This window comes from Scleropages formosus, chromosome 4, assembly GCF_900964775.1.
Source record: "Scleropages formosus chromosome 4, fSclFor1.1, whole genome shotgun sequence".
Taxonomy (NCBI): domain Eukaryota; kingdom Metazoa; phylum Chordata; class Actinopteri; order Osteoglossiformes; family Osteoglossidae; genus Scleropages; species Scleropages formosus.
This window is the reverse complement of record NC_041809.1, coordinates 12,226,758-12,249,469: the sequence shown is the minus strand read 5'-3', so window position 1 is coordinate 12,249,469 and position 22,712 is coordinate 12,226,758.

The following is a 22,712-nucleotide window of genomic DNA, read 5'->3' as shown; positions in this document are numbered from 1 at the left end:
CCAGGTGCTGTGAGACAGCAGCACTACTCACTATGCCACCATGCCACTTTTAATTTTAAAAGGATGCTATATGAAAGTTGAATATTACACCATTCACAATGGACAACACAGCAATTGTACAGGGAATTAATGCTCATTTAGAGGTACGCTAAGAAACACTGTATTACCAGAACGCATAATGAAATTTTTGTGTAGTACAGCCAATGAAATTGATAACACAATATCACCATTAGTAGGTTCCACTGCAAAGACCTGAAGACACCAAGTTTTTTTGCCAATTTTTTTAACATATATCATAGTATATAACAGCAAACACATTTATAAAACACCAACATTGATTGTAGTATGTAACACCAAATAAAATATCAAAAGCACCAACAACGGTACAAGCTGTAACACCGTTCACAAAATCACCTCACTACCCAACCAGCAATATCACCTTACTGCCCTCAACTCATTACTCAATTACTCAACTCAGTAACCATCTGTCTACAACACTTAACCCCTACCCACACTGATCCAATTCACATTTCAATTAAATAACAAGTTCTATGTCAATGATGTAATGCAAACCTTATCAGTAAATATTTATATGAAACAAACAACACAATCATTAGACAGTCTTGACAGCATGGGTTATATTTTATTTCCTCAGAGCAAACAACAATAGGCCATGGTCCAGTCAGCAAAAGTTTAAAAGTTTCTATTTTCCATCAATCCTGTTTTCTTCCCTGGCACCATTTCCTTCACAAGGTAAGTAAGTGTGTCACCAACAAATATTACTTTAGTGAAATTCGCTGTACAATTTGTCTGTGCCAAGAAAAGTACCACACCCCCTCCCACATGCAACAATTTCCATCTGTATTACAGTTATTTGCATTTATAAGGTATTGTTCAGAGAAAACATCTGTTTGTCCAAGAAAAGGCTTTATTTTCTGCAGTTATTACCTTAAAAAAAGAAGGGGTCAAACAAGTAAGGAACAAAATGGAATTCCCATTATGCAACTGCTTCTGTCAGTGTTCTTGGATTGAGAACATTATGACAACACCAATAATTCAGGTTTATGTCATTATAATTATCATGAATCTAATTACTTAGCCTTCTAAGTCCTAATTTTTAGATTTAAAATCAATCACTGCCAACTGTTGGCCTGCTGTTATATCAGTCTTCAGTCTGCCTTTGACAGTTCTAGGCCTGCAGAGGACATAATGCAAGGATCCATAAATATTTGATCAGAGACAAATTGTGATCCATCAAAGAAACAAGAGTTCAACACAGCAGTGCCATCGTTTCTTAGCTGTAACACAGTTCTGTGAGCTGAGGAGAAGATGACACATTGCCTGGGTTGATAAGGTTGTCCAAGAGACACCCAATCCTATTGGTCTGATTCTGACTCTTCAACAATCACAACTACTGAAGAGAAACAGTAAGAACAACATCAGCAGATAGAGTGCTAAACATTGACATCTGACAGGTATAATTGGAAAACAATTTTAAATCCAAACATAATTTAGCTTACGCATGTGTATATAGGCAGCTGGTACTATAGTGGTTTGAACTACTGCCTTTGGGCCCAAAAGTCAGCGGTTCACTTCCCATCTCCAGCTGTAGTACCCTTGAGCAAGCTACTTACCCTAAATTGATTGAGTAAAATTACCCATCTGTATAAATGAGTAAATAATTGTAAATGCTTTAATGTTCTAAGTTGCTTTGGAGAAAAGCATCAGCTAACTGTATATACATTCTTGTACTTTTAGCTGAGTCAGAGTTGGGAAGTGATTTCATATCTCTTGTGATTCTGTATCTGTGAAGTGTATTAGAGGTCAAAACACTTTAAAAAAAATCACCCCATCTTAATTTGTTTATTCAGTGTTACTCAGCCAACACTTTACCTATTCGTGCTCTCAGTTTACAAAATTACACTGATTTACTTACTTTTCCATTCAATTTAACAAATCCTATGCTCTGTTAAATAAATGTGATATATTAAGAAGCATCCTGCCTGTTATTTGAATAAAAAAGAAAAATGAGGTCCGCATTCATTAATTGCTCAGCTGGGGACAGGGACTGTAAATCCATCCATCCATTCAATAAACACTTGTCCTATCAGGGTCGCACTGATCTGGAGTCTATCTCGGAATCAGTGGGCGCAAGGCTGAGGGGGGCTACACCCTGGACAGGATGCTAATCCGTTGTAGAGGGACTGTAAAGATTAAAGAATTTCATATTGCCTGTGGTGTTCAATGGAGACAGAGGAGAGATAGCAAGAGAAAATACAGTACATTCCTCACTGGATACAGTCAGTAAACTAAACAGAGTCAAATAAGTTAAATATGTGCAAACAAACATACTCCAGGTGTTCTACTTCACCATTATAGACAGTTTACAGCATTGCTGAGACTCAAATCAGTTTCAGCAGTAACACTTCAGCTTCATCTGAGAAATTACCTTTATTACCTGAGCTACAGGGGGCTGCAAATTGTGTTTTTACAGTAAGCTTTATGCCTCTGCATTGAGCTACAACTGAATTTTACTACTGACTGAAAGACTAATCTTAAAACACATTAATATGAACTGTAACTGATAGAAGAATCAGGGGCAGACATTATACAATAATGAAAATACAAAAAGCTAGGGCTCCCTCCTGATTTAAGCAAACAGAAGTTCAAAATGCTAAGTACAGCACTCTGTCCTGCATTAGAAAGAAAACTATTCAGTTGAAATTCATAATTCTGTAATTTTATTATGATGAAATTATGAAATTCATTCAGCCTTGTCCTCAGTTCCAGCAAGCTTTTCAAGAGAACCATTTAGAACCATGAAGGATCATTTTCAGTCACTGCTGGCATGACGAAGTGACTGACAGTAAGATGACACTGTATCATTAAGAGCAAACACTGCTGTGTCCTTATGCCCATATGGAAATCTTTCAATCTTGTAAATTAAAAGGTAGTGAAGGTAGTGTTGTGACTTGCTCCACTATACACTGCCCTTTGTTTATTCCTCAGTCAGTCACATTCAGCTCGACCATTAACAACAAAGTGAATGCAGATGCATTGGGTGTGTGTTGCCGCTAGGCAAGTAACAAACCAAACTAAGTGAAAAATCGGAGTGTAAAATTAAGACACAAAATGAGACCATTAATGGTAAAAAAAAAAAAAAAAAAAGAATCCCTTTATAAAATGTTATGTTAGTCAGTGTTGTACAGGTTGTTGGGCTCCTCCTTTTCACGCTCCAGCTACCATAAATAGCACAATGCAGGACAATAAAACCAAAGAAATGAATGTTTAAAGTGTCAGTGGCGTCCAGTGGAGATACTGTATATGTGACCCTTATAGGAGCTGGACAACCTATACACACATGTAGAGCTCAGGAAAAGAAGATGTAGGAAAGGTCATTTACCTGCAACACAGACACACAGAATGTCTACAACCGTTTGTCCCAAGCAGGGTCGTGGTGAGCTGGAGCCTAACTTGGCAACGCAGGACGCAAGGCTGAAGGGGTAGGGGACATACCCTGAACGAGACACCAGTCCACCGCAAGGCACCCTAAGCAGGACTCAAGCCCCAGACCCATCACAGAGCAGGCCCTAGCCAAACCCGCTGCACCACAGCACCCCGCATTCACTTGCAACATCTTCTGATAATATACACACAGAAACACACATTAACTGAAACCGTCTATCCCAAGCAGGGTCACGGCAAGCCGGAGCCTAACCCAGCAACACAGGGTGCAAGGCTGGAAGGGGAGGGGACACATCCAGGACGGGACACCAGTCCGTCACAATGCACCCCAAGTGGGACTCGAACCCCAGACCCACCAGAGAGCAGGCACAGGACAAACCTGCTGCACCACTGCACCCCCCATTCTTTTGCAACATCTTCTGATAATATAGTAATGTTATTATTACAGAGTTTTCAGAGGTAACTTTCCTATTGGTTGTGTACTTACACATACTGTATCTGACATGAACAGATATCTTAATAAAACAGCCTTGTCATTTTGTAAAGGACACAAAAGTCAAAGCTGACACGTGGCTACTTTTTTCTGCTTCCATATTTTTCTATCTGATTTCAGAGACATTTCATAATTCTGGATGGAAAAGCAGTGATCTGTAATGACAGCATTAAAGGCATTTATGCATCTATTTTTCAAAAGAAGAAATTTGTCATACAGTAATTAACATATTAATTATTTTAAAGAACATATAAACATCAATTAGACTAGACTGTACCATCCATTACATTGAACAAACATACATTTATTTAGCAGACACTTTTTTCCAAACCAGCTTGCAATGAGCTCTATGTAGTGTTATGAGCCCACACACCCGATTCAGCAAGGTGACTTACACTGCTAGATACACTACTTACAATGGGTCACTCATCCATACATCAGTGGAACACACTCTCTCTGTCACTCACACACTATGGGTGACTTGGTCCCCAGTCTACCTAAGCAGCATTTCTTTTGGAATGTGGGAGGAAATGAGAGCACCTAGAAGAAATCCATGCAGACATGGGGAGAACATGCAAACTCCATATAGACTGAGCAGGGATCAAACCCACCTCCTCTCACACCACCCAGGTGCTGTGAGATAGCAGTGCTACTCACTGTGCTGCCCCATGTCTGTGTTGGTCTTTGTTTGAACCAATCTTTTTTAATTAATTATGCTATTAATTTATTTTGTTATATTATGTTTTGAACCCAGATCCTCTCGCACCACCCAGGCACTGTGAGAGAGCAGCGCTATTCGCTGTGCTACATGCCCTTGAAAAATTCAGACTCACTGATGATGTTTTGGTAAACTAAATGCTCTATTACTGCTTTTTACAATTCGTCACATTTCTCAAAAGGTCAGTTAAAGTACCAGTGATTTTTCTGGGTATGCTTGTACCAAAGTACACCCTTATCCTGACAGTAAAAAAGAAGCATATGTAGGGAAAAAGGAAAAGCCCCATTTGGACCAGTCCCTACAGTATGACAGATTAATTGGCCTGCTGCTGCAGCTTGGCAAACTGTCAGAGAACTCTTAGTCCCGGACTTGTAGAAGGCCCAACAAGGAGAGGCATCTTGTTTTGGTTCTGCCACAGTCTGATGCAGTCTACAGTACTGTATGTGTGTTCACCTGGGGACAGGTCTCTGCGAGTAAATGGGAAATGATGTAGATCGTGGGCATGCTAGTCTGTAAAAATTCCATTTATGTCTGGATTTATTGGCTTTAAAATGACATGCAAAAATACAAGTTATGGATGTGCAACCTTGTCTCTTTCAATCCAATTTATTTTTTTTTATATAGAGTGCTCTTCTCACGCAGTGACACAGAACGCTTTAACACAGGCATAAGGCAAGAAAAACGAGAACATCAGAACAGGGAAACAAAGAAGACAGTTGACTAGACTATCATAATGCTTTTATGGAGCTATAAGTATGCCTCTTTAAGTGATGCTTTCTTATCCATCTTGAGCAAAGCGTTAGTCTGGGCAAAGACTCCAGAATAACGATTCAAGATTTCTTTCATAAACTGATCATAATAAACAGAACGTATTTGTGGCAAAATTTATATTGCAAATATGTGAGAAGATCTCTAATAACAGGAGGGACATGTGATAACTAAAACTGATCTAATTATTTATAATTTTCTTCAATGTGAACATATGGTTTATCTGAAGATCAAGGTGATGCAATGTATTTGTAAGAAAAGGACATCACTGTCCTGTGACTAAGGTCTGCAGCTCTGAGGGAAATGAATCCCCTGGGCTGAGTGCTGACAGGACACTGACCTGATGTTTGCACTGGAGCATTTTGACCCGTTGCTCTTATGTGCTTTTGTAAAAGCTCCATAAATGTATGGGGTGAAAGGTGTCTATTCATTCAATTTCCTAAAATAATCTCAGTCAAAGCCTGAGGTGTATGCTTTTTTCTGGGAGCAGGGATTCATCGCCATGTAGGACAACCCAGTGAAGGAAATACAGTAGTAAGAGTCAGGAGTTTTGGGTTTTTTTTTTTTTTTTTTTTTTGGAAGTGGGGGGCACCACCCATAAGCAGTTCTAGTGTACAAAATATTCAGCCAGCTGCCCTTCATGATTTGGCACCTGCTGTAGGAATCGTAATCCCATTTCTCAGTTTTGAAGAAAACTTCAAACACCTTCTTGTTCATCTTATAAAACATCCAAACTCTTACTATGTTGCCCTCTCGTACTATTTCTTAGAATCAGGTTCCTACATGTTCCTGCTCTTTTATTCCTTACCATGGGCTTTAGGAATCTATTGTCATCCTCAGTTGGACAACAGATTACATCCTTCCTGTTCATTATTTGCACTCATCACACTAAGCAACCCTATAAAAGTCACAAGACAGGAAAATGGGTAACAGAAACTACTGACTCATGTAAATCATGGTTACCATATTGAAAGTAGAATTGTTTGAAATCTAGCTTCACAGTTGTTCCTAATAATTACTCTACAAGAAGTCCTTGGCCAACATTTTCTATGAAGATGGTGCAGTAACATTCCGATTATTGTATTATGAACAGAATCAAACAAAAAGAAATGAAAATGTAACTGGAAAGAAATCACTACAGAAGTCATAGGGGAGCTGGCTCATATTTCCTGCTTTAATCCATGTTAGTGTTTTAAAGTACTGCATTCTGTTGATTAAAGGACTATTAAAGTAATTATTAATGTGTCAAGGTCTAAATAATAGATTAGATGATTTTATCACTGGATTTTTTTCTAATGTGATCTTGCTTTTTCAGTTTACTAATTTTGTGGACAGACTGTTTTTTTGTGCTCGGCCACTTTTAAGTCAAGGTGACGATTTCAGTTTTTCAGAATGGATTCATATAGCCAAATTTTTTTGTGTTGACAGTATTCTCCACCTTCATTTAATTCATTTCTAAACAAAAAAAAAAACCCATAAAGTGAATTATCATACATCATACCTAAAGACCATTTCAATGGTAAAAAAATGTTCTGTATTCTTCAGCCCCGAAAATGACACAGATGTGTGCTGACATACCACCAAATCCCACCCAAACGCTCAATTAAGGCTCCAGGAGCACCATGGCTACCTTAGAGCACCTTTCCCTAAGACCGTTTGTGGTATTTGTAGCTGGTTCAGTGAGTGAACATTAGCTGTCATAAAGCAAAATAACAAGGCAGTTTCTCTTCATTGATTATACTGGATTCTACTGAAACTACAAACTTTAACCAAACGGTTTCATACTAGGAGTGGAAAACGATTAAAACAGGATGTATGTGTACAGCACCATTACAGAATAGAGCAGGTACACATCTTATCAAGCAACTGTTTTTCTGTCTTACAATTTGAGAGAAACCCAAAGAGCAGCTGAAAGTCACAGCCAATTCACTGAAATTTCTCACAAGTTTCAGCTGAACAGAATACAGAAATGTCTCAGCATCTTTTTTTCCCCATATTTGGCCAGTGTAAACCATTTCAAACTCAGTCCAAAGGTTTGTTGTGCTGTCACACACATTCTTTTTTTTAGGATATTATTGTAAAGAGTGCATTGAATTATAGCTTTCTGATACTTGTTTCATCTGTTTATTCATAGCTTGTCAGCAACCAGTGTTGTATACGCACACTAATGTTCTATTAACAACAACAGACATGTTTTTCTGGAGGGGCAGGGGGTCTAAGTGTACCCTCACCCCATATCCCTGACACACAGGAATGCTTACAACAGTTCAAAGTTCATCGATGGGCGTTTTTTTGCATTTGTCTTAATACAAAACCATGTCCATACACTAAAATTAATTTTCCTTGACCTTTTCAGGTACAGCCTTATGCATCTGGTACAGTTTTATGGGCTGACAGCTGATATTGTTTTATGAGTAACCTATAATTGTGTGCTGTGAAATTAATCCACCCCACAACTGAAGTGCATTATGGGCTGACATAAACAAGACCACTTATCTCTGTGAATTTATAAATTAATTATGTGAACTCCTTTTTAGTTTCTGTCCTGTTTTGTTATCATTTTTCGCCACAATAGAGAAAGCCACTCAAAGATGGAAAGTTCTAATATGCTCATAGCAAAAAAAAAAAAGTATTCAGCTCAAAAAGGGCAATATATTTGTGGAAAATCTGTAACCATTCAGCTATCAATAGTGCAACAGCAACGTTTCATGAACCCAAGTCCCTTCGGGGCTTATTTGTATGATATTAGTGTTTAAAATGTAATAAAATACTAAGCAATATTAAATGCGTCATTAGTAACGTATTTATGAGGAAACTCTTCTGTTCACTTACCTATATTTTATAAGCGAAGGAGCTGGAAGTCATCTGTGGAAGGAGAGCAGCCTGATGTTCCTACAGTTCACTAAGGAACCCTCCTTGTCTGAGTGAGCCATTGTGCCTTGCCCCTGTGCACGGGAGATACACAGAGCCATGCGAGGATGCAATCTTGGCAGAGCAGAGGAAGTCCAAGGTGAGGTCACAAAGTCCGACAGCTAAAGGATTTTGAAATATTTTAACAATGAAGCCAACCCACTACACTAATAGTATGTCTGCCATTGACTTTGCAGTTCTAATACACATTACTATTATTTGTTTTTCATTTTATGGGTACATAGACACCCAAGTCAACTTGGAAAAAAAAAAAAAAAAATTTACAGTAAAGGGGTAATACATAATAGCCCAAAGAATGGGCAACAACCAATTGTGACACTGACCTCAGTTCAGCTGTAGGTAGGGAAATGTGTCTACAACTTGGGCTAATTTTAATTTGTAAACTATGAATTCTTAAGCAGCTTTTAGAGTTTTTCAATTAGCGGCTTATCCACACATAAAAGAGCGGGTGAACTGACTTACCATCCATATGATCAATCAATAAAGCAAATAAGATCTGGGGTAGAATGAAAACAAGCAGACACTGTAATCCTTATAGGAAAGTGGATTTCCCACAGGAAACCTACTATTGTATCATCAAGCAAGACAGACAGCCAAAGATAAACCAAAAAAAAAAAAAAAAAAAAAATCAAATGACCACACTGCAACTGGAATAACCAGAATACAATCAATACCTTCGCAAATCAAACTCTAATAGTTCCCATGACTGCTGTAGACCTGTAAGAAGGTTACTGGTTCATGCCAATCAATCCAGAGGTAACCAACATGCCAATTAAAGATGCTTACAGGACATTATATACCTACACATTGTTTAATTCTCTCCATGTTTACAGCACTGACACACACACACACACACACACACACACACACACACACACACACACACACACATCATCTGAAACCGCTTGTCCCACACAGGGTTGCAGGGAGCTGGAGCCTAACCCAGTAACACAGGGCGCAAGGCTGGAGAAGGAGGGGACACACCCAGGACGGGACACTAGCCCCATCACAAGGCATCCCAAGTAGGACTTGAACTCCAGACCCACCGGGGAGCAGGACCCGGTCAAACCCACTGCAGCACTGCACCACCGTATGCCCCAGTGTTTACAACCCTGTCATTTCAAAATTATAAACCCTCAATCCAAATGAGAAATTATTTTGCAAGAACCGTTGCCTATAAATACCTGTAATCCATGTCTGCATAATGAATGATACCTTATAAAGAGACATAGGACATCAGTATTCATCATCTAGTCCAATGCTTAGAATGTCTTCCTTATGAATACTCTAACTTCAGACACACACTTTATCGTGTTCTTATAAAATACCATACTTGCATTATAAATAACCAATGCATTTCAATAACCTCTTCAGTGTGTTCTATCCTGAATGCTATTTTTCAATACTCAGGAAGAATTGACAAAAAGCACTCTCCGCCTCAGCTAATTATAATGATTCCAACCTCAAATACGTCACTGAGGAGGTGAAGTCCTTCAGCCAGAAATAAACCGTAGTAAATCTTGAGGCATCTACATTTTTCCAAACAATTAAAGCACGGGGGATTTAGAATATGATTTATGATTCTCAAAAGTTCCTTTAGTCATCATACATAGGTAAGCTTTCTATACAGTGTTACCAGTGACATGTATGGTCATATTAAACCTAATAATTGATCTGTACTGTATTATATCATTGTAGCACGCCGAGGTAGCAGGGGAAGGGGATGGAGATGGGAGCTGAGCAGCCACAGCTGGGGCTAATCACCTTGCCTCTTAATTCCCCTGCGTCCGACAGTGAGAGACAGAGACAGCGGAGGAGAGCCAACGCAGGCAACCGAGAAAGAGTACGAGCACAATCCCAAACCCGAGCATGACCCGGAACCCACAGAAGACGCCAACAGGACTGGCCCGAAACCCCATCCTACCCGTTCCCGGATCCCCCTTTTCCGCTCCCTTCTTTCTCCCCTGCGAGGAAGTGAATAAACGTCAGCAGACGGGCACCGCACCTGTTGTCTCTGTCTCGTCTGTTGCAGTGGTGCCGAAACCCGGGACGTACCAACGGGATGGATGAAGAGCAGTTCGAGCGCATTCTCCAGCGCATGCAGCTGCAGCAGCGAGAGTCACTGGACGCGGTCATGGCGGTCCAGCTCGCAGAGTGCTGGGCCCTGGTGGAAGCCCTGGCTGCCCTCGCCAACCGTCCCGCAGGTGACTGGCCCCGTCCCTCTGCCAAAGATGGCCCCTGAGGATGACCTAGAGACGTTCTTGGAGATTTTTGAGCGCACCGCCTGCACCTGTCGGTGGGCCCAAGAGGAATGGGCCAACCCCTGCTCACGAGTGAGGCGCTGCTGGGGGCGTGACAAGTCCCAGCCGCGGCCGCCGCAGATTACGGCGCCCGCCAGGAGGCCGTGATGGAGCGGGTTGGCCTGACGACGGAGGGCCACCGTCAACACCTGCGCAACTTGAGGTGGGACGAGTCGGGCCGGCCCTTCCTTTTCGCCCAGCGGGTCCTGGACTCTGCCCGGAGGTGGCTACAGCCAGACCGGCAAGACCCGGAGCAGATTGTGGAGCAGGTGGCCCTGGAGCAGTTCATGGCAGCTATACCGGCTTCCACCACTGACTGGCTCTAGTGCCATCAACCACAGACCCTCACAGACGTCATCCACCTGACCGAGAACCACCTTGCTGCGACCTCCAACACCCTCCCCTCCCGTCCCACTCCGACACCTCCCCGCGCCCCAAGACTGCCTGAGTCCCAGTCCACCGCCCTGGCTGTCGAGAGGCCCTCCTCTCTGTCCCTTTAGCCCCTTCCTTTTCCTTTCCCCGGGGTACTCCCCCCCTGGGTCCAGCAGGCAGGGACTGGAGTGCTCGCGGTGTGGGGACCCGGACCATCTCCAGCGGGATTGTCCCATGATGGACGTGGGCCCCGCGGAGCCTGCCAATGACAACGCTGGCGCGGCCGCTCCCAGTCCAGCTCCTTGATACTGAATTCCGAGTTCCAAGGGGGTATCTGCTGAACTTTGTTGGACTCCGGGTGTCAGCAGACCATGGTCCATCAAACCCTGGTGCCGCCAGGGGCTTGGCGTACGCACTGCACAGTGAAGGTCCAGTGTGTTCATGGACACGAGCAAATAGCTAAAATCGACGGGGTGCCAGTTCACCCCGGTCAGCCGCTGACCTACCCATACTTTTGTGTAATTAACGATTGCTATTACCGCGCACTCCAGGATCCGGACACCACGGAGGACAGCCTCCTTGGTGTCCGGATCCCGATGGACAGCCTCCAACTTTTAGTACCCTGCGGTCGCCGGGATTTATTCTTCCATGTGGCCCATTTCAACCCCATGGCGGGACACCTCGGGCAGGATAAGATTTTATGGCGACTCCTGGGTCGGTGTTGTTGGCCAGGTATTTGCGGGGATGTACGTCACTGGTGTACCACTTGCTCTGAGTGTCAGCGAGTAAACCCACCTGCCATACGGAGCACACTGCTATGTCCGCTTCCCTTAGTGGACACCCCGTCCGATCGGGTGGGAATGGACTTCGTCAGGCCCTTAGAGCGGAGTGCACGGGATTTTCGGTTTGTTTTAATTGTGGTTGATTACACCATGCGGTACCCAGAGACGGTTCCCCTGCGTAATATTACGGCGCGCACGGTGGCGGATGCACTTTTTAAAAACTCTTCACGAAAGTGGGCATACCAAAAGTCATTCTCACCGACCAGGGCACCATGTTTATGTCTCGCATCCTCATGAATTTGTATAAACTGTTGGGGATTCAGCCCATTCGCATCAGTGTTTTTCACCCCAAAACAGACGGGCTGGTGGAGCGATTTAACCAAACTTTAAAAAACATGATCGCAAAGTTTGTGACTGAAGAGCCCAGACACTGAGACCAGCTGCTGGACCCCTGTTTGTTTGCAGTGCGGGAAGTGCCCCAGGCCTCCACAGGGTTTTCCCTTTTTGAATTATTATACGGCCGCCATTCCCGGGGGGTCCTGGGCATTGTTAGGGAGGCATGGGAAGAAGGCCCCAGCCTCAGTAAAAACAAACTGCAGCATGTCCTTGACCTAAGAGAGCTATTCAGCCCCTCGGGGGGGGGGGGGGTGCAAAGTCAGCCGTATCGCGTTCCCGTTCACAAACAAAAGGTTATACAGGACAAACTCGGCAAAATGCTGCAACTGGGAATCATTGAGGAGTCCCAGAGCGACTAGAACAGCCCGGTGGTATTGGTCCCAAAGCCGGATGGCTCCACCCGCTTTTGTGTAGATTACTGACGGGTCAATGTGGTCACAAAGTTTGACACCTACCCCATGCCCCAGGTGGATGAGTTGCTGGACCAGCTGGGATCTGTTCGTTTCTATTCGACACTGGATCTCACCAAGGGCTACTGGCAGATTCCCTTGTCTCCAGAGTCCAAGGAGGTGTCGGCTTTCTTTACTCCTTTTGGTTTGCACCAGTTTGTCACACTCCCGTTTGGTTTACATTGGGCCCCAGCCACCTTCCAGCAGCTCATGGACAAGGTCCTTGCGCCACACGCCAGTTATGCCACAGCTTACTTACACGATGTTGTTGTGCACAGCCCCAACTGGTAGCAGCACATGGCCCACTTGAGGGCAGTCCTGTGAGCCCTGAGGGAGGCGGGCCTCACAGCAAACCCGGCAAAGCATGCAATTGGAAAGAGAGAGGTACAGTATCTGGGGTTCCTCTTGGGGAACGGACAGATTCGGCCCCAAATCAACAAAAAAGCCACTATCTTTTTTGGGGGTCGCACACTACTATCGCCACTTCATCCCGGGGTTCTCCACCTCAGTCGTGCCCCTCACCTGCCAAGGGGCCCCAGAACCAGTCCAGTGGATGGAGCAGTGTCAGACCACTTTCCGGAAGATCAAGAAAATGCTGTGTGGGGGTCCTGTCCTCGTCTGTCCTGACTTTTCTTTCCCCTTTCTCTTACAGACGGACGCCTCCGTTTGGGGTTTGGGGGTGGTCCTCTCCCAGGAGGTAAAAGGGGAGTGGCAGCCCCTGTTGTACCTCAGCCACAAGCTGACAGGCCCAGAAAGCAACTACAGTACCATTGAGAAAGAGTGCTTAGTGATCAAGTGGGTGGTCCTCTCCCTCTGTTTTTACCTCCTGGGATGGGAGTTTGACCTGTTTACTGACCACGCCCCCCTGCACTGGTTGCACACTATGAAGGACTCAAATTCCCGTCTCACCCACTGGTACCTGGCCCTGTAGCCCTTCTGCTTCCGGGTGGTTCACCGGCCAGATCGAGATCAGGTGGTCCCTGGGGGGGGGATGGCTGGGGCTCAGGCGGGGCAGGGTGGTGAAGCCCCCGTGGCCCCGCCCACTGGGGGCCTGACAGTGGCGGTGTAGGGGTGTAACACGCTAAGGGTTATTGAAAAAAATGAAACGAACACATTTTAACAAAACTAATTGTTTGCATATACAGTAGTAGACACAGTGTGCAGTTGAAGAGATATATGCAGTGAAAGCCGTTGCACTAAATGTACAAAACTATTTTTATCCCTGACTGAGCATAGCAATATTGTTTCCTTTCCCAATTTCCACATGAACTCCATCAATGGGTCATTCGTGGGAATGAGTGGTAATGTAGGGTGGCAGGTGCCATGGCCCTGATCAAAAGGTCTCAGGGTCAAATCCCAGGAGGTAAGAGAGGTGATTACCAAGGCTGTTTGAGGGGGCTTTCATTCCAGCCACTACCTCATTAGATACAAACAAGCATTTCAACATCTCTCTCACAAGAAGTAGTTGACCGTGTACACTTTAAGAAGCATTGTGGCACTGCTACGGCATCCATGTGAGATTTAAAGCTCTTAAATTCTATGGCAAGGTAAGAAACAGTGGCAGACAAGCTTTAATAATTTAAGGCAACGAGTCTCAAACTTGATTCCGAGAGGCCATGTTTGTGTTGCTTTTTGTTTGAACCAACCTTTTAATTACTGGGACATTTTTCAACATTAGAGGTACAAAATACACTCATGCCTTGGGAGAAAAAAAATCCAGCAAAAATGTGAACCTAGCAGTTAAATGCTGAAAGTATGAGAAATGTGTTTCTCGTAATATAAAAGTGAAAACATTATTTTGACTTAAGTTGTTTGGTGTTTGCCCCTCCGATACACAGATTCAGCCAGAATTGAGTAAATACTATCAATCATTTTTGTCTGTTAATTCTTCAGTGTCTCACAATTAGGTAGCCATTAATTATAAATATACTGCAGCGAACATATTATGCTTTCATTAAGGCATGCTGACATCCAGAACAGGGTGACAGAAATGCTGAATTTTTGGACATTGGCATCCAATCCTTCAATCCTCCACCATCAACACAGCAGCAAAAGTACTCGATAATATATGCTCATTTTTATCACTCCCAAAATGTGGTCATAGCCTCAATAAAAAAGTCATATGATAGCCCCTTTATAAAAAAGTCATACAATATATAATCTAATGTACTGCAATGGCTACCATTCCACTAAAATGTGAGCTGAAATACACATAGTTCACATTGCTAAAATTATTAATGGGAAAATGTGCATTTTTCACCCTAAAGCCAAGCAATTATGCTAAATCCCTGCATTATTAAAAAGTGCTTTGGATAGAATGCACACATAGCAGATAATAATAGATGCAGACAACACTGGTTAATTTCCCTCCAAAATTTAAGTAATAGTAAATGACAGAAACCTGTACTATCAGCTTCTTAACAAAAGGCTTTTAGATTGGCCTACATGTGTATTCTATTAATTGTGCCTATACACCTTTGAGCCATAAGCCATGGAGCACATGCAACAATTGTTAATAATAAAGGGTACTTTACTCTAAAACAATTTTACAGTTAAAAACAATCATGGGATTCACAGGTCTTCTTAGTACATGTCCTGCAGGTGTTTGTTCAGCTCAAGCACAGAACCACTTGATCTATTTAGTTACCTTTAGTTCAATAGGTAAGATCATTAGCTAAATCAGGTTGTTGTGAACACAGTCAAAGCAATACTAACAGGCCATATGCCCAGATATTACCGAGAACCACTGAACTACAGTAACAGGAATGGTATAGAATTCTAAGGCCTCATTATCACAAAGTTAGGTTTTCAATGTATCCAAGGTCATCTTTTCATTGCAATTTCATCAGAAACTATTATTAGAAAAGTCTGCATTACTAAAAATGGTTTTAAAAGCTGCTTCAGTCACAATCCTCCATCCCTCTGAGCACGTCAGGAACATGAGAAATCCTGGAGACAGGAAGCATCTGAAACTACTGACTGAGGAATTACCACTATGCTCCTGATTCACACCAGTTACACTAGTTAGCTCCTTTATTAAAGGACTACATGAAACATGCCTGCTTCTAACACATGGATGCATTTACCCACTCAAGATGCTTTATTTCACAATTTACATTTATTTATTTAGCAGACACTTTTATCCAAAGCAACTTCCAATGAACTCTACGTAGTGTTATCAGTCCACACACTTTATTCACCAAGGTGACTTACACTGCAGGATACACTACTTACAAGGGGTCACTCATCCATACCTCAGTAGAACACACTCTCTCTGTCACTCACACATTATGGGTGAACCTGAACAGCATGTCTTTGGACTGTGGGAGGAAACCAGAGCACCCGGAGAAAACCCACGCAGGGATGGGGAGAACATGCAAACTCCACACAGACTGAGCAGAGATCGAACCCATGTTCTCTCGCACCCCCCAGGCGCTGTGAGACAGCAACACTGCTCACTATGCTGCCCCATGTCTGTGTTGGTCTTTGTTTGAACCAACCTTTTAATTAATTGTCATTTATTTTGATTTATGTTATCAATGATATTAGTGATATTATTATTAAACAGTTATGATGTGACTCATTTTCCTAGAGCATAAAACAGTACTTACTGCTGCATCATCTTGTGAATTCCTGCTTGTTATCTGCACTATTTTCAGAGGCTGTTAGCACACAGGACCTTTGAGAAGCAGTATGCTACACCAATCTGTCAGAAGACAGACACATCTATTGTATCTGTTTTTTGCTCTGTTGCATGAGATGTACAAGGGCCTTGTAGGGAAATACTGCTGGTTTAATTAACAGAAAATATACTCAGCCACTGGAAAGGCAAATAAAGAGCAGCTTGGCTTATATAACAGGCTGAATGTACTAGAGCTGAACCAAAACACTCAAAAGTGTCCTTCTGAAACTCCTGAACACATAGTATGGGGCTGATGAGGAGGCTTCTGGTTTTCTTCAGGAAGATGATACTTTGGGGAAATTAGTTTTATTTGCTTTTGTCAAAATATATCAGAGTACCACACTGTACAGTGCAGCGATTACTAGTAATAACTAGTAATCCAACTACTCTAAGGCTCAAGTATAGAGAAATTATTTTTATTTGTGTATAAAAGTTAATTTTACTGTCAATATCTTACATCCTAGATCCTCATGGTAAGTTAACTGGTCACCACAACCCCGATCTAAAGTGCATATCTTGGGGAATAATGAGTGGATGTCACTGATAGCACCAAGTCTTAAAACCAAAATAGTCCAGTAAGCACACCATAGCATTACTGAACAAATGTCTGCAATTTCATGGAATTCGTTTCTGCAGACTGCTGACAACTTTGGCAAATGACTGGTTCAAATTGTTCCATTTACACATACTGAGAGCCCTTGTGTGAATTGCAGCTAATTTTTACAACCTTGTGCCAGACGAAAGCTACTTGAAAATGACAAAATGCTTGGCTGTCAGAAATGCAGAATGACTTGACTTATATAACCTCCATATAGTGAAAGAAAACATTGAATGGACTGAAGCCCAAGGGAAACACAGACATTTAAGCACATAGTACAGGTTGCTCAAGAGAAGACTGATCTTTTGTCCTAAAGCTTAATTTATTCCAGATCGCTCATAATATTTCTATCTTAAAAGCAAAAAAAAAGAAAAAATGAAAATCTATTTCTTTTAAGTTTTCATTTTATACTAATTATACTATTCTGTCATGAGTTTCAATGAGTGGGAAGAGAACTATTTATAGCCCAAAATACAAAGAAATAAAGACACTTTGCCCCTTATTCGGTTTTGTGAAAAGGTATGTAAAAGTCTTAAATCATTACCCATTGTAATAGTGCTAGTTTTATTTACTTAGTTGACACCTTTCCACAAAGCAACTTGCAATATTAGGTTCAGTCTGTTTATAATTACTGACCCATTTATACAGCTGAGTGCAATGAAGAGCATGTACAATGACAAAGCATAGTCCAGTAGAGAAGGGATTTGAACCCGAGTGCTTCACTTGGAAGGCAATATCTCTAAGCACTATGCTTCCTGCTGCCCTTCTGTGTGTGAAAAAAAAGACATTTGTGAATATGCAGTGTATGAAACAAATGCTGCTGAGCACACTGCATCCTTAAAACGTGCCATCAATCTATTTTCAGCCCCCAATTACTCAAAGAGGATCATGGTCATCATCTCAGGGTCTATACAGTGCAAGATGAAATGGTTACACTGGCCTCCTTTGGACTCAGAGGTTCTAGGTTTGAATTGCACCAGATGCTGTAGTATCCCTGAGCAAGTTAGTTACCCTGAATTGCTCTATTTAAAAAAGTTTCCCAGCTGTTTAAATGGGTAAATAATTGTAAATAGCATAATGTTGTAAGTTAGTTTGGGGAAAAGCCTCAGCTAAATGAGTAGATGTACAGCAGAGTGCACTTGTAAGTAGTGTATCTAGCAGTGTAAGTCACCTTGGTGAATAAGGTGTGTGGGCTGATAACGCTACATAGAGTTCAATGGAAATCACTTCAGAGAAAAGTGTCTGCTAAATACACACACACACATTTTCTGAACCGCTTGTCCCATATGGGGTCATGGGGAACCGGAGCCTAACCCGGCAACACAGGGCAAAGGGCTGGAGGGGAGGGGACACACCCAGGACAGGACGCCAGTCTGTTGCAAGGCACCCCAAGCGGGACTCAAACCCCAGACCCACTGGAGAGCAGGACCCGGTCCAACCCACTGCACCACCACGCCTCCCCTGTCTGCTAAATAAATTAATGTAAATATATATATATATATATAATGGATCCAAACCTGGAGCTTTAAAACAATTTCATTCAGCAACATACTGTATGATACCATCTTTTCTTATTTTTCCAAAAGAATAGTGAGGAAAGTTTGCTTTGATTAATTTAACCATCCAAAGTGTGTAAATCCAGGGTTTCAGAAGTAAACATGGTTGTTGCCTGTTACTACATTTCCTTCTCCGTGACTGTGACAATTGCACTCCTCAAATCTGGAATTTTCTACTTTTACACGCCTCAAATCGGAAAGTTTCTACCTTTTTTTTTTAAACTCTTAAGTGACTAGAGAGCCATAATTTAACATCTACCCAAGTGCTAAGACAATGAATCACTCTCCTTTTAAAGATTACTTAGGATGTGAAACTTGGTATGAGAACTGGCCAAAAACTGATTGCAAAATATTTAAATACTCCAGGCATTCTCTAAATATAAAGTTAGCCAAAGTATTGTGTTCTCCAGAGTAACAGAGCAATGGGCATGCAGAAGTCATTACAGGAGGGAAATGAGTCAGACTGTTTGCCTACTAAGGAGATTTTTTTCCACCATAATTAATTACATTGTGTTGTGCCACGACATTTAATAAGCAAATAATCAGCACAGCAATGAAAGTTCATAAAGTCAAGTCTCTCATTATTCTGAGCACTTTGGAGGGACAAGAAGAAGCTCTCAGAGGTTTACCTGAGGTGGTGGTGCTCTTTACCACTCAACACCATAAATGAAGGAATATGGCCCAGTGCTCAAAGCCAGGTGGACCACCTCAGCCACAGCCCTCTGAACTGGCACAGCCACATCCCCGTCTCAAACTGCCTGGTCTTTCTCCTTTCTGCCTCTTACACCCTGCAGCATGTAATCCAAATGTCTGGCTGTAAACACTGTAAAAAATACACCAGATTACACATAAGATGCCCAGGAAGGGTGGGCACCCAATTCTGCTTGGACCCCCAGTTTTTATTCCCTTTTGTCTTTGGAAGTTTTGTTTTCCTTTCCTCAGTTGCAGTTGGCTTACTTAATATCTAAGTGTGTTTTATTCTGCCTTTAATGATCTTTTGCGGTGCTTTTTCTGTAACGCTGTGTTACCCCAATGAAAAGAGCACCAAATAAAAATAAATAGAACTCAGTTGAATTGAATTACCAGTTGCCATTGCTTTTCCTCCCTTCAAAGGAATGGCACTGCATGTGGTTCCAGAGGGGTCCGAGCAAGCCCTGCAGGCCTTGGGATCCCGTTCAGCGCAAACATCGCCAGCAAGATCTTTATTTTTATTTTTGCTTTCTTCATTTATCTTCTGTATCAGTTGTACTCAGAGCGATATTTTTGCATGTTGCTATGAATTTTAATTGAGTTATATCTTTGGGAAGATTACTAAATCTTTTGTGAAAAGCTGTGGGGCAAACATAAAATGAAATAGAACAAAGCTGAATAGCAGCACCCTAATAACACTAAAAATAAGCATTGACTTTTTTTTTTGAAATCACAAATGCAATTTAAATTTTTAAGGAAGCATTTTGTCTCACTTGGAATACCTACTGCAGAATGCTAGGAAACAGTGGCTCATCTGAGCCAAGCATTACCTTGAAATCCTGGGAAGTCAACTGCACTGATTTGATCACTCTGTGTAAACTAAGCATCACTAAATGTATCAATGGTTAATGTTTGCACATCATCATAACAAAGGTCATTGTTAATGACTTAAGTTTATGGAATAATTTCACTGTTTGCCTTTGTTCACTTAATATTTCACTTTGCCTTTGTTCTATTATTTCAGTGGTATTTATTACAGTAATATATAACATCTTACACATAATGTTTTATATGTATATATAATTGTTTTTACTTTGCTTTACCTGTAACGTTGGAAATGCACTGTCTTCTGGAATCTGTGCTATATAAGAATAAAGTATTTTATTGTATTAGTAAACAAAACACTGTAAAATATTATGTCAATGCTCAGTGAGTCGTACATCCCCCACACGAAGGGCATGCTTTTCAACTCATTCCTTTCATTCAAAGCCTCCTTTGAAGACCTCTCATAACTCAGAATAGAGGGCGTTTCATTCCTGCTTTTATCCCAAATGTACAAGAAGAAAAAAGCCCAATAACACACCAAAGTAATGTGATTAAACATTAGTTGTGCTCATATTCACAATTTGTGCTGCTCTATAAGACACCAATTGTTGTACTTGTCTGTTCATTGGAGTTTCAGGTTGGGAACAGAAAGCACATCTAAACTTTCTAATAAATCCCTAAGCACTTTTTAGAGTAATTTTACTTATTTATTCCTTTCTGGGGCAGATGAAACACCTCTTCATAGACTGAATCACTTTGTGAGGGGGACAATAGAATAAGAAATATTGTACTGTAATCTCTTGTATCCTCTTGCTCCAAAGTCAGATGACACCAGTTTAAAGGCATGTTTTAAATCCACATTTGAAATTACATTAATTTATTCAGCACACACTTTTCTCCAAAGCAACTTCCAATGAACTCTCTGTAGTGTTATCAGCCCACACACCTTATTCACCAAGGTGACTTACACTGCTAGATACACAGTTTACATGGGTCACTCATCCATAAATCAGGGGAACACACTCTTTCTATCACTCACACACTATGGGGAAACCTGAACAACATGTCTTTGGACTGTGGGAGAAAGTCAGAGCACCTAGAGGAAACCCACACAGACACAGGGAGAACATACAAATTCCACACAGACTGAGCAGGGATTGAACCCATGTCTACTTGAGCCACCCAGGCACTGTGAGACAGCAGCATTACTAACTGTGCCACCATACCACCTATAAGTAGGTAAAATAGTAGTGTGTATATTAGCGTAATAAAAGCTAGTAGATGGGCTTATTCTATGCATTTTCATTAACCACTTGTCCTGGTCAGGGTCACATAGTTCCGGAGCCTATCCCAACATCACTGGTTGCAAGGCTGAGGGGGCTACACCCTGGATAGGACTCCAGTTCATCATCAGGAATTTGGCCTTATTATGAAGTTTAATTTATCGCTGTTTGGTACTGTCTCAAACTGTTGCCAAGACTCTTTCATATTTAAGAAAATACTCCTGGCTCTATAAATACAGCACTGCCAGGGTCTGAGTGTTGAAACTGAGCTGCATTTTTAGTGTGAAGTTGCAACAGCAGTCATAATGGTAGAGCTCCTGTGAAGGATGACAATGTTAATCATGCAGTGGTGGAAATCAACACAGAATTAAAGCAGTCAGAGGTCAGACTGAAGATTTAAGTTGGATAAATGCCCAGAACTTTTTGTTCAGAAGACTATCAGGATATTCACATTTATTAAACAACTTAAACTGTCTGGATTTTCACAAATCATTATGTTTCACTTTGTATACCTTCAACAGAAGTAGCTTCCTCTACATAGTGCTGCTTCTAGGTCCCAGTAAAATGCTCTCAGATTTATACATTCCAACCGTGATTGTTCATTACTGTTACTGGTCATGTACAGCCCATTGGGTTCTGTTAAGCACTGCCTTAGCCTGTTTATACCTCACTGGTCCACAGAATGTGGGTTGGCTCCATGGCGTGCAATGAAAAAATGGGCTCCTCAAGCCCATGCTGACTACAGAAACATATTAAGGCTTGTTCTTTTATATAGCTTTGTACATGATATAGTATATTGCACTTCATTTCATAAGCAAGTATAATTACAGGCTTGCATAAAGGATATATTACCTATTTTTCTTCCTAAAGGAAATCAGTATCTTAGATAAAGAAATGGTAAAGAACAACAGAAACAGTTTTCTCCTCTTTTTTAAGGAAGAAATAGAACAATAATCTGGTACTTTGAATCTGCAGGTAGTAAATTCACAAATCAATGGCTGTTTAACTTTTACTAATTTCACAGTTATTTACTTAGCTGATGCTTTTCTCCAAAGCAACTTATAATGTTAATTGACCGACAATTATTTACTCATTTATACAGGTGGGTAATTTCACAATAGTAATTTTTTTTTTAAGGGAAGTACCTTGCTCATGGATACTACTACAAGAGGTGCGGACTGAACCTGCAATCTTCAGATACAAACGCAACAGTGCTAACCAGTACACTACCAACTGTTCTCTTAGGTGGTACTTTCATCCAATATGATGTACAGTATCTGATTTGCCTATATACCAAGGTATTTTATGTGGGCAATGCAGGGTAAGTGCAGTAGGAACTCAGACTCTGTGCAATGCTCTGTCTACAAGTAGTATTTTTGATGTAACTGCTATAAGAACACTGAC